This window comes from Papaver somniferum, unplaced genomic scaffold, assembly GCF_003573695.1.
Source record: "Papaver somniferum cultivar HN1 unplaced genomic scaffold, ASM357369v1 unplaced-scaffold_158, whole genome shotgun sequence".
In the NCBI taxonomy this organism is placed as follows: domain Eukaryota; kingdom Viridiplantae; phylum Streptophyta; class Magnoliopsida; order Ranunculales; family Papaveraceae; genus Papaver; species Papaver somniferum.
Window position 1 is genome coordinate 4238238 of NW_020625264.1, and position 10126 is coordinate 4248363.

At 37.1% G+C, this 10126-nt stretch overlaps 2 pseudogenes; both read left to right on the forward strand.

The window, feature by feature from the left end:
• Positions 1 to 534: 534 nt before the first annotated feature.
• Positions 535 to 2825, forward strand: LOC113337219 (annotated as a pseudogene).
• Positions 2826 to 7535: 4710 nt separating this feature from the next.
• On the forward strand, positions 7536 to 10126 carry LOC113337172 (annotated as a pseudogene).

Sequence of the window (10126 nt, forward strand, 5' to 3'; positions counted from 1 at the left end):
GTCCCTATGGCTTAAATACCACGTTCAATCGGAATTCAATAATGGTATCCGGATTGAATTTTTAGGTAAAGCTTCTTCATATTTATAGAATAGAGCCTACAGACTTATAATATTTCTAGGGGTAACCATCTTAATCTTTGTGGATCAACTTGATATTAATGACTTGTACAGACTTATAATATTTTGAATTATCAAGTTAATATATATGTACTTAAATTCCCTCAATATACCATGCAACTGTTTCATTTAATTATACCATACACTTGCTCAAATGAGACCTTGACTAACGTGGTTGTAGTTTCGTACAGCTTAAATCAGAACCCGCGTAGAAAGTTCATGGCACTTCACTCTTCATCGGTTCATCTTCGTAGTAAGACATTAGACTATATATTCAACCAATTAGACTGCTTAGTTAGCAATGCAACCCTACTTCTCGATTTTTTGGTGGTATAAAACAGAATTTCACTCTTCATCTTCCTGTATAAAAAATTAAGATCCAACAAGACTTGAGAGGAATACTTAAAGACAAAGATTATGTCTACTTCTGTTACTCGTCTTGTTCATTTTCCTTTTGTGTTTCTTCTTCTCCTACTTCTACCAATAGATTCCAATGCTCAAACCTACAAAAATGTAAGTTCCGGTTCCTCTCTAACTGCTGGTGATGCCGAGACTTCATGGCCATCCCAGTCTGGTGACTTTGCGTTTGGCTTCCATCAAATATTGCAAGACAATCAATTCTTACTTGCAATCTGGTTCGATAAAATTCCTGATAAAACCATTGTCTGGTTTGCAAATGATGCGGATGAGAATCATGGAGAGATACAAATCCGAAAGGGATCCAAGGTTGAGCTAACTACTGACGGTAAGCTCACCCTGAACGATCCCCAAGGCAATGAATTATGGTCATCCGGAAAAGAAGGTGGCGCTGATCATGCAGCCATGCTTGATACTGGGAATTTCGTTCTTGGAAGTAGGAGTTCTGCTGAATCTCTATGGGAAAGTTTTAAGGATCCTACAGATACAATCTTACCTATACAAGTATTGAAAGTGAATGGAAGTGTTTATTCGCGACAAACTAATGATAGTTACTCAAAAGGAAGGTTCAGACTTCGCCTGCTTCCAGAAGGAAAACTGGTACTCAATCTTGCTGCCTATCCGAGTTCAAGTGAGTCTTCAACCAATCAGGTTACATCTATGTTAACCTAAGGGATGGAACCAAAATGTTTCTCTCAATTAAGGATATACTCCCGATCAGCGATGTGTATCATAGAGCAACAGTCGACTTCGATGGAGTTTTCACTCAGTATTCTCACCCAAGAAGTAAAAATGGAGAGCAAGTTTGGTCCACTGTGTGGTCTATTCCTCATAACATATGTGTTGCAATTGGTGACGTACGGGGGGCTGGTGCTTGCGGATATAATAGCTACTGTAGACTAACATCCGAAGCGAGGCCTTACTGTAATTACCCACCTAAATTTTCATTTGTAGATCCAAATAACACATACGGAGGTTGTAGACCAGATTTCGTACAAGGATGTCAGGTAGATGATTGGACAAAAAAAAGGGATTCATTTGATTTGGAGACTTTATATTCCGTAGATTGGCCGACTTGTGACTATGAAGAGTTGGGGAATTATGATATAGAAGAATGCAAAACTTCATGCCTCAGCGATTGTCTTTGTGATGTGGCCATTTTCAGAAACCGGACATGTTGGAAGAAGAAGCTACCACTCTCAAATGGGAGAGAGAATGGTGATAGTAGCATGGCGGCTCTGATAAAAGTAAGGAAGGCCAATTTGTCAGAACCGATATGCTACTTCTCCAAGGAAAAGAGACCAAGAGAAATCACCCGATTCAAGTATTTCAAGATCCAGTCTCCGGTCGTTTACTTACCAAGAGCTTGAAGAAGCCACAAACGGGTTCAAGGATGAACTAGGAAGGGGCGCTTTCGGCATCGTGTACAAAGGACTTATTAAAGAAATGGATTCAACAAGTTCCGTGGCAGTGAAGAGGTTAGACAAGGTGCTTCAAGAAGGTGAAAAGGAATTTAAAACTGAAGTCAATGCAATAGGTCGGACACATCACAAGAATCTGGTACAACTGTTCGGGTTCTGCGAAGAAGGGCAACAAAGACTCTTAATGTATGAGTTCATGAGCAATAACAGTTTAGCAGACCACCTCTTCCGAAACTCTAAGCCATATTGGAAACAACGGGTCCAAATTGCACTTGGCATAACCAGAGGACTATTGTATTTGCACGAAAAGTGTAGCACCCAAATCATTCATTGTGATATAAAGCCGCAAAATATACTCTTAGATGACAGATTTACAGCGAAAATTTCAGACTTTGGATTGGCTAAGCTTTTGATGACTACCCAAAGTCGAATTTCTACGATTACAGGGATTAGAGGGACTAAAGGATATGTTGCACCAGACTGGTTCAGCAACACACCTGTCTCGGCAAAAGTGGACGTTTATAGTTTGGATGTGATGCTACTTAGATCATGTGTTGCAGGAAGGGAGTTGCTCAGGAGAAAGGAGAAAAAGATGTGAAAGCCATTCTCACTGACTGGGCATACTATTGCTTCAGTCAAGGGAAACTAGAAGATTTGGTAGAGGATGATGAAGAAGTGATGAGCGACATGAGGAGATTTGAGAGGCTAGTGATGGTAGCTATTTGGTGTGGTCAAGATGAACCATCACTTCGACCATCGATGAAAAAAGTAATGCAGATGCTAGAAGGGGTGCTTGAAGTTCCTGTGCCCCCATGTTCTTATCTGTTTAACACACATGATGGAAGCTACAGTGAACCAGACTACGTCTAATAAGCGGGTGTCTTTTGTTACCTTTGATGTTAGTAATGTTTGCGATGTATAAATGCTTTTGTTACCCTCCAGCTGTGTTTTAGAGTGTTAATTTCTTAAATTTTAATAAAACTAAGAAATATATTTCAATGCGTATCAGAATAGGCAGATTCCACAGATGACAGAAAATACGTTATGAAGAATGAATACGCAGACCAAGACTCTACCTGCATATGAAAGAATGATACCGTTAGTGGATGATTAACCTCCTCTTTATTTGATTGGTTAGATGATAAGTAAACGCGATATGTGAATACTGAACCAAAAAAATCCAAATCCAACATTGTCTTCCATTCACAAAAAAAAAATAGTACAAGAAGGAGTCATTCTTTTGTGTTTTCTAACGTATTAACAGAAAAATGTAGGCCGGAAGGTAATTCACTTCTTACCGATTTTTAATTGCTTATTCCACCCAGGTGTAAAATTTTAATACCTGCAAAATACAATTATTTGAAATAGTAATCGTCTAAATGTAAATGTGAATGGAAGTAGGTTTTTACCCTGCAGTAGTGAGTAAGAAACGGGAGACAGATTTCAACACTTCACACTCTATATGAATTTTCAACAGTCCCTTTGACGGGTTGAGATGACAGTTTTATGAGAAAAAAGGCAAGTCAATGTAACGTGATGCCTTTAATAAGGACCTGTGCAGCAAGAACTCAGCTTCCAAGTCGGTCAGCTTGACTCGTAACTATTGGCAGTTTGGACTTTGGATCCTACCACTGCCTTCTTTCTAGGGGTAACCATCCTATTCTATGGATCAGCTTGACTCATACATACAGGGCGGCTTTACTGTTTTGAGGTGCTCTAGGCGACCTTCATACATGTGTTTTTTGTTATGACCTAGAAGCTTAGTTTAGGCGAGAAAATTTTAATATTTCGCCTTTTTGGTTAAGTTTTGAGTTCTAAACTCGTAATTTGGCATAAAATAGCTACAACAATATTTGTTATATTATCTTCTGTAAGTAAAGATATAGCGACACTCATACTTGATACAAAATATTAGTAACATAATAATTGGCACCGTTGTGTTAATATAAATACCCGTGAAAAATTACTTTTATAACACTTATAGATGTTACAAATTGACCATGACTTGTGGATACGCAATGTCCATTTACAATAGAAACTCTATTAATTAACACTCGGTTATTTAATAAACTCTGTTAGATAATATTTTTAGCCGGTCCCGAGTCGAGGATAACTGCCAAATTTATAATTCATTAAAATTATAAAATAATACATCTGTGATTACTTATGTAGGTCCCATATGAAATATAAATTAATAAATCGTTATATATATAAAATACATTAATGATTTATGAAGACTTTTTGAAAATAATTCAATTGTCTTCTGTTTTTGTTGAAATCAATATCACATTGAATTTCATCTCTAATTTCTCTTATCATCGTAAGAATTTCTGCTGTTGTTTTCTCATAGCTCATCAAGAAATTATTTAATATATGATTCTCTCTTTAATAATCTCGTTTCGTGAAGGGGAATATGTTGTAAAACTTTCATCATCTTTTTTTCTATTTTTATCAGTTCCGATGATGCTCTCAATTATTTCTTCATCGGTCAATAGTTGCGCAACTTCATTTTCTTCGGATATCTTGACATTCATTGAATTGCGATAACCCAACTTTTCGATCAAATTTAGCAAGTATTAAGTGATTTCACCTTATAACTATTGATCTAGATTGTCTAATGTTGTGTTATCTGTTAATCGAAGTTTACAATGAAGCAAAGTGGGAGATTTTTTTTTGAAGGAATAAGGAGCATAAATCCCCAAACTTTATTGATAATTAGATTAGATATAACTACATGATATTTAATGACATCCATCTGTCGAATTACATGATTAGTAAAACAATCTTGAACCGAAAAAAATCAAAAACAAAATTCTGCTCCAAATATATGTAAAACGATACGGTAATTCAAATCTTCTAATGGTTTATCGCCATTTTGTCTCCCCAAGAAGATATGATGCTTCTATAAAAGAAACAATATGCCCATATTCCACATCGACTTCTGTAATCTCTGATAATCATTTTCGTAACTCGATAGATGAAAGATTGAACGAAATCGAAGACCCTCCAGGAGGTATGACAAATCGTAATGGCATACACTTTTCGTATGTATGAGAATTAAAAGATACAATAAAAATATATTGATCATTGATATAATACAGTTTCATTTATTCAGAATATTATAATATATATAGTAAACTACTCTACCCGAATCTTAACAAGATCAAGATCCGGGTATAAATGGGAAAGTAAATATATGAAAAAATGAAGTTAGAAGATGAAGATAACTTATTTTTAGATGAAGATAACTATCTAGGATAAAGATAACTACCAAGTGAGAAAAATAATTGTAGGGCGTTTTTAGGGGAGAGAGGCCTTTTGAAGATTGCGATTTTGTACACCCATAATTAACTGGGGTGCACATTCCTCCCCTCTCTATTCGCTACACACTGGGTTGCACAGACACGGACACGACACGATGCTGACGCGGACACTACCAAATTTACAAAAAAATAGGACGCAAACACGTATACACATATTTTATTTATATATATAATCATGTATGTAACATCAAAGTTAAGTGTTTCGATCCTAAAAATTAGAAAATGATGCTACATGTGTATAAATTTCAAAAGAAAAAATGATATCCTTTGTGTGTACATGCCGAAGGTCAAACAATCAATCATTATTAAACACATGGCATAATCAAAACGCATTCTTAGAACAACACATACCCAACTAAGGGTATACATGATGTCATTTCCAATTACAACACCCTAATAAAGATCAAAATTATTGATCTAAATGTTTATCTTTCTTCATTTGGTTAATAATAGTAAAAATAAAGAAAGAAGTTCAAATGAAAATGAAAAAGAAAACGCGTCAAACCCGAATCATCGGTGCGTCCGAACCAGACACGCGCAGGACGCGCAAATTGGTGCGTCGAACACGCGTCGTGTCAACATCGCACGCGCACCATGGACATAAACTTTCCAAGATTCCATTTTTAATTTCAAAATTAAATCACAAAATCCAAGCACAATTACCCATGCTCACTCTCTCTTTCTATCTTCCATTCTCTTGTACTCCTTATCCAATTTTCGTCTTTGTTTATCGACTATGGATTTATAGCACTTTCTCTGTTTATCTAAACAGAGTTGTTTCTTTATCCAATCTAGATCCCTACGTTGAAGCCCTAATTTCCTTCTCCAACAACTAATTATTGGACTACTACCTCCACCACCACCTCCCTGTGCCAAAGCAATTGTTTGTTCATCTTTCAGATTCAGTATCATCAAGTACAAATTCCAAATTCCTTGATCAAAAAAAGATCAATTAATTTCTTGTCTTCGGTAAACAAAGGATTTTCTTGTAAGACCAATTCCATAATAAAAAAAACCGTCATCATTAAGATGACCATTATTGTCATTATCATCATTAGCACTTGTTCAATCAAAATAATACAATCAATTCCTGATTATTCATTTTATTGGTAAAACAAATCAATACTGTTTAAATTGATTCGTTTAATTAACTCGATCTTAATTCATGCTTTCTCTGTTTTTAACTAAATTTCAGTATTGATCGAAGGAATTGTGTGATCATGTCAATGAAAAAAGTTTATGAGATCAAAAGAAAAGAATGTTGCTGGGAAATAAAGAAATTTTGAGAGATTGAATCTAAGATCTTTTTGTCTTTGAATTAGCTGAATGAGGTTTTATCCTGTTCAGTTTGGTTTTAATTTTCTCTAATTAACAACTTTGATTATTTAATTCAGGTCAAAAAAGGATTGACCTTACGTTAGCAACAGAATAAAAATTCTAGTAACTTCTGTTGCTTTATTTCAATTTGCAATAGCTTGACTGAATATAGGAACGGGGATGAAGCTGTTTCCATGATATGCAACAGGGCCTATTGCAACGGTCTATTGCTGTTGTCTCTTCGCAACCCAATTCAGCAACTGGAATAGTTTATTGTTAAAAGCCTAAACCCTTAATTTGGTGTACTGAGAGGAAAGAACAATGCTGTCTATATCAGCGAATAACCTCCCCATTAGACGATTGAATAGAAAATCTGTAAATGTGTTCCGTTGCCACTTGACGCCCATATGTAAATGTGAAATGCATGCATGCAAGTAGGCGATTAAGTTTAACGTACAGTAGTGAGTAAAAATTGAGAGATCGATTTCAATACTCTATACGAATTTTCAACTGCCCCTTTGACGGGAATGACAATAGTCGTAGGAGACATATTACTCAACTAACTGTGAAAGTTTTATAAGAAAAAGGCAATTCAATGTAGGGAACGTGATATCTTTAAACGGGGTCCAAACTAGTCATAAAAATTCGAGGGGACCAAACTGAGATAAGCCTTGTATGGTAACCATTAAGTCATTACCTGATATCAACTATATTGCCACAAAAACCACGCAACGACTTTCAAGTCTTGCTTTTTTTCATTCATCCATTGGGTTACTACTCGCGAAGTTTCAATTCGTAGGGACAAATAAAGGAGCAAAAAAATGAGTTACCCTGATTCCTAATCAGCTATTAGCCTATAAATGAGGGTTCAGGGTGTACTTAAAAAATAAAAACTCTACATCCTGAAAGAGTTAGAAAGGAATATTTTCAGAGGCAAGTTATGCCTTCTAGTGATACTCATCATCATCTTCTTCTTCTACTCCTACTTCTTCTTTTACCAATTTACTCCATTGCTCAAACCAATAAAAATTTAACTTTGGGCTTGTCTTTAACGTCCGGTGTTGAGAACACTACATGGGCATCACAAAATGGCGACTTTGCATTTGGCTTCCGTCCAGTTGCAGACAATAATAGTTTTTTACTTGCAATCTGGTATGAAAAAATACCTGATAAAACTGTTGTTTGGTTTGCAACTGATGGCACCGAGTCTAACGGAGACATACAAATCCCAAAGGGATCCAAAATCGAGCTAACTACTGATGGTAAGCTCATTCTTAGCGATCCTCAAGGAAATCTAATATGGTCAGCTGGAAAGAGCGGGGCTACTTATGCATCCATGCTTAGTAACGGAAATTTTGTTCTTGGGAGTACGAGTTCTGCTGGTTATCTATAGGAGAGCTTTGATCATCCAACAGATACTATATTACCTTCCCAGATCTTGGATAGGGACACATTGAATAATAAGCTTTATTCACGTGTCAATGATACTTCATTCTCAAATGGAAGGTTTAGGCTCCGACTCCCGAATACGAAAAGTTTAGTACTCCAACCAGTGGCATTTCCGAGCCTCACAGAAAATCGGTACCAGCCTTATTTTAATTCAAGTTCGTTACCAAGGGGTAACCTTAAGGTTAAACAGTTTGTATTCAATGAGTCGGGCCATATTTACATTGCAAGCAAGAATGGTAGTATTATGAATATCTTCCAGTCAGAAACTTTTTTCCCGGCCACGGGTGTCTATTACAGAGCCACACTCGACTATGATGGAGTTTTCACACAATATTCTCACCCAAAGAACACTTCTGCTCCAGGGCAATTCTGGAGCACTGTGCGATATATACCAGATAATATATGTACCAGTTTCGAAGGTAGACTTGGTAGTGGTGCTTGTGGATATAACAGCTACTGCGAACTCACTTCCAACGGAAGGACAAGTTGTCAATGCCCTCCTGGGTTTGATTTCATTGATTCAAATAACAGATTTGGTGGTTGCACACCAAATTTTGATTTACAAAGATGCCGTGGAGAGGACACGAGGAAGCCAAACGAATTATTCGAGTTGCGGACCTTGAGAAATGTAGATTGGACGACGTCCGACTATGAAAGTTTGGAGGGTTACAATGAACAGGATTGTAGAAGCTCATGCTTGAGCGACTGTCTTTGTGCGGTTGCTTTATTTAGAGAGGGAATTTGTTGGAAGAAGAAGCTACCACTCCCAAATGGTAGGCTTGATGTTTCTGTGAACGGAAATGCTTTAATCAAAGTAAGGAAGGATAATGGCTCATCAGAAGAAGAAGATCCCCAGTCGCAAAGAAAATTCAGAAGGAGAAATCGATCAACATTGATTCTGGTAGGGTCACTGCTTTTAGGCAGCTCATTTTTTTTCAACCTCCTATTTTTAGCTGTTATCTTTGTGGTCATGTTCTTCATGAACAAGACACTGAGAAAAAAAACGCAGAAGACGAGTGTTTTGAGATCCAGTCTCCATTCATTTACATATCAAGGGCTTGAAGAAGCCACGGAAGGGTTTTCAGAAGAGATAGGAAGGGGCGCTTTCGGCATTGTGTATAAAGGATTCACAGAAGAAATGGGTTCCATTGCAGTGAAGAAATTAGACAAAGTGTTCCATCAAGGGGAAAAGGAATTCAAATCTGAAGTCAACACAATAGGTCAGACACATCACAAGAATCTGGTCCGACTTCTCGGGTTCTGCGACGAGGGCCAACACAGACTACTAGTATATGAGTTCATGAGCAACAACAGTTTGGCAGATCATCTCTTCGGGATTTCAAAACCAGACTGGAATCGACGAGTCCAAATTGCATTTGGTATATCAAGAGGACTTATGTATTTGCACGAAGAATGTAGCACCCAAATCATCCACTGTGATATAAAGCCTCAAAACATACTACTGGATGACAGTTTTACTGCGAAAATTTCAGACTTCGGATTGGCAAAGCTTTTGATAACTAGCCAAACTCGAGCTTCCACGGGGATTAGAGGGACTAGAGGATATGTCGCGCCAGAATGGTTCAGGAACACACCAGTCTCATCAAAAGTGGATGTTTATAGTTTTGGAGTTATGCTACTAGAGATCATATGTTGCAGGAAGGGAGTCGTACCGGAGCTAGTAGAAGAAGAGATAAAAGCCATTCTCACCGACTGGGCATACGATTGCTACAGCCAAGGGAAACTAGAAGATTTGGTGGAGAATGGATGAGGAAGTAACGAATGACATGAGGAGATTCGAGAGGCTGGTGATGATAGCTATTTGGTGTATTCAAGATGAACCATCACTTCGACCATCCATGAAGAAAGTAACGCAGATGCTAGAAGGGGTACTTGAAGTTTCTGCACCCCCATGTCCTTATCAGTTTAAGGAATATGTTGGAAACAGCAGTGAATGTAATGATGTATAGTAACCGGTGTCATGTTTCTTTGTTATGTTAGTATAGCTGTTAACTCTAGTAATATCTATGTTTTCAAGTCCAATTGTAACTGTGTTTGATAAGTTCAATAAAACTAAGAAAT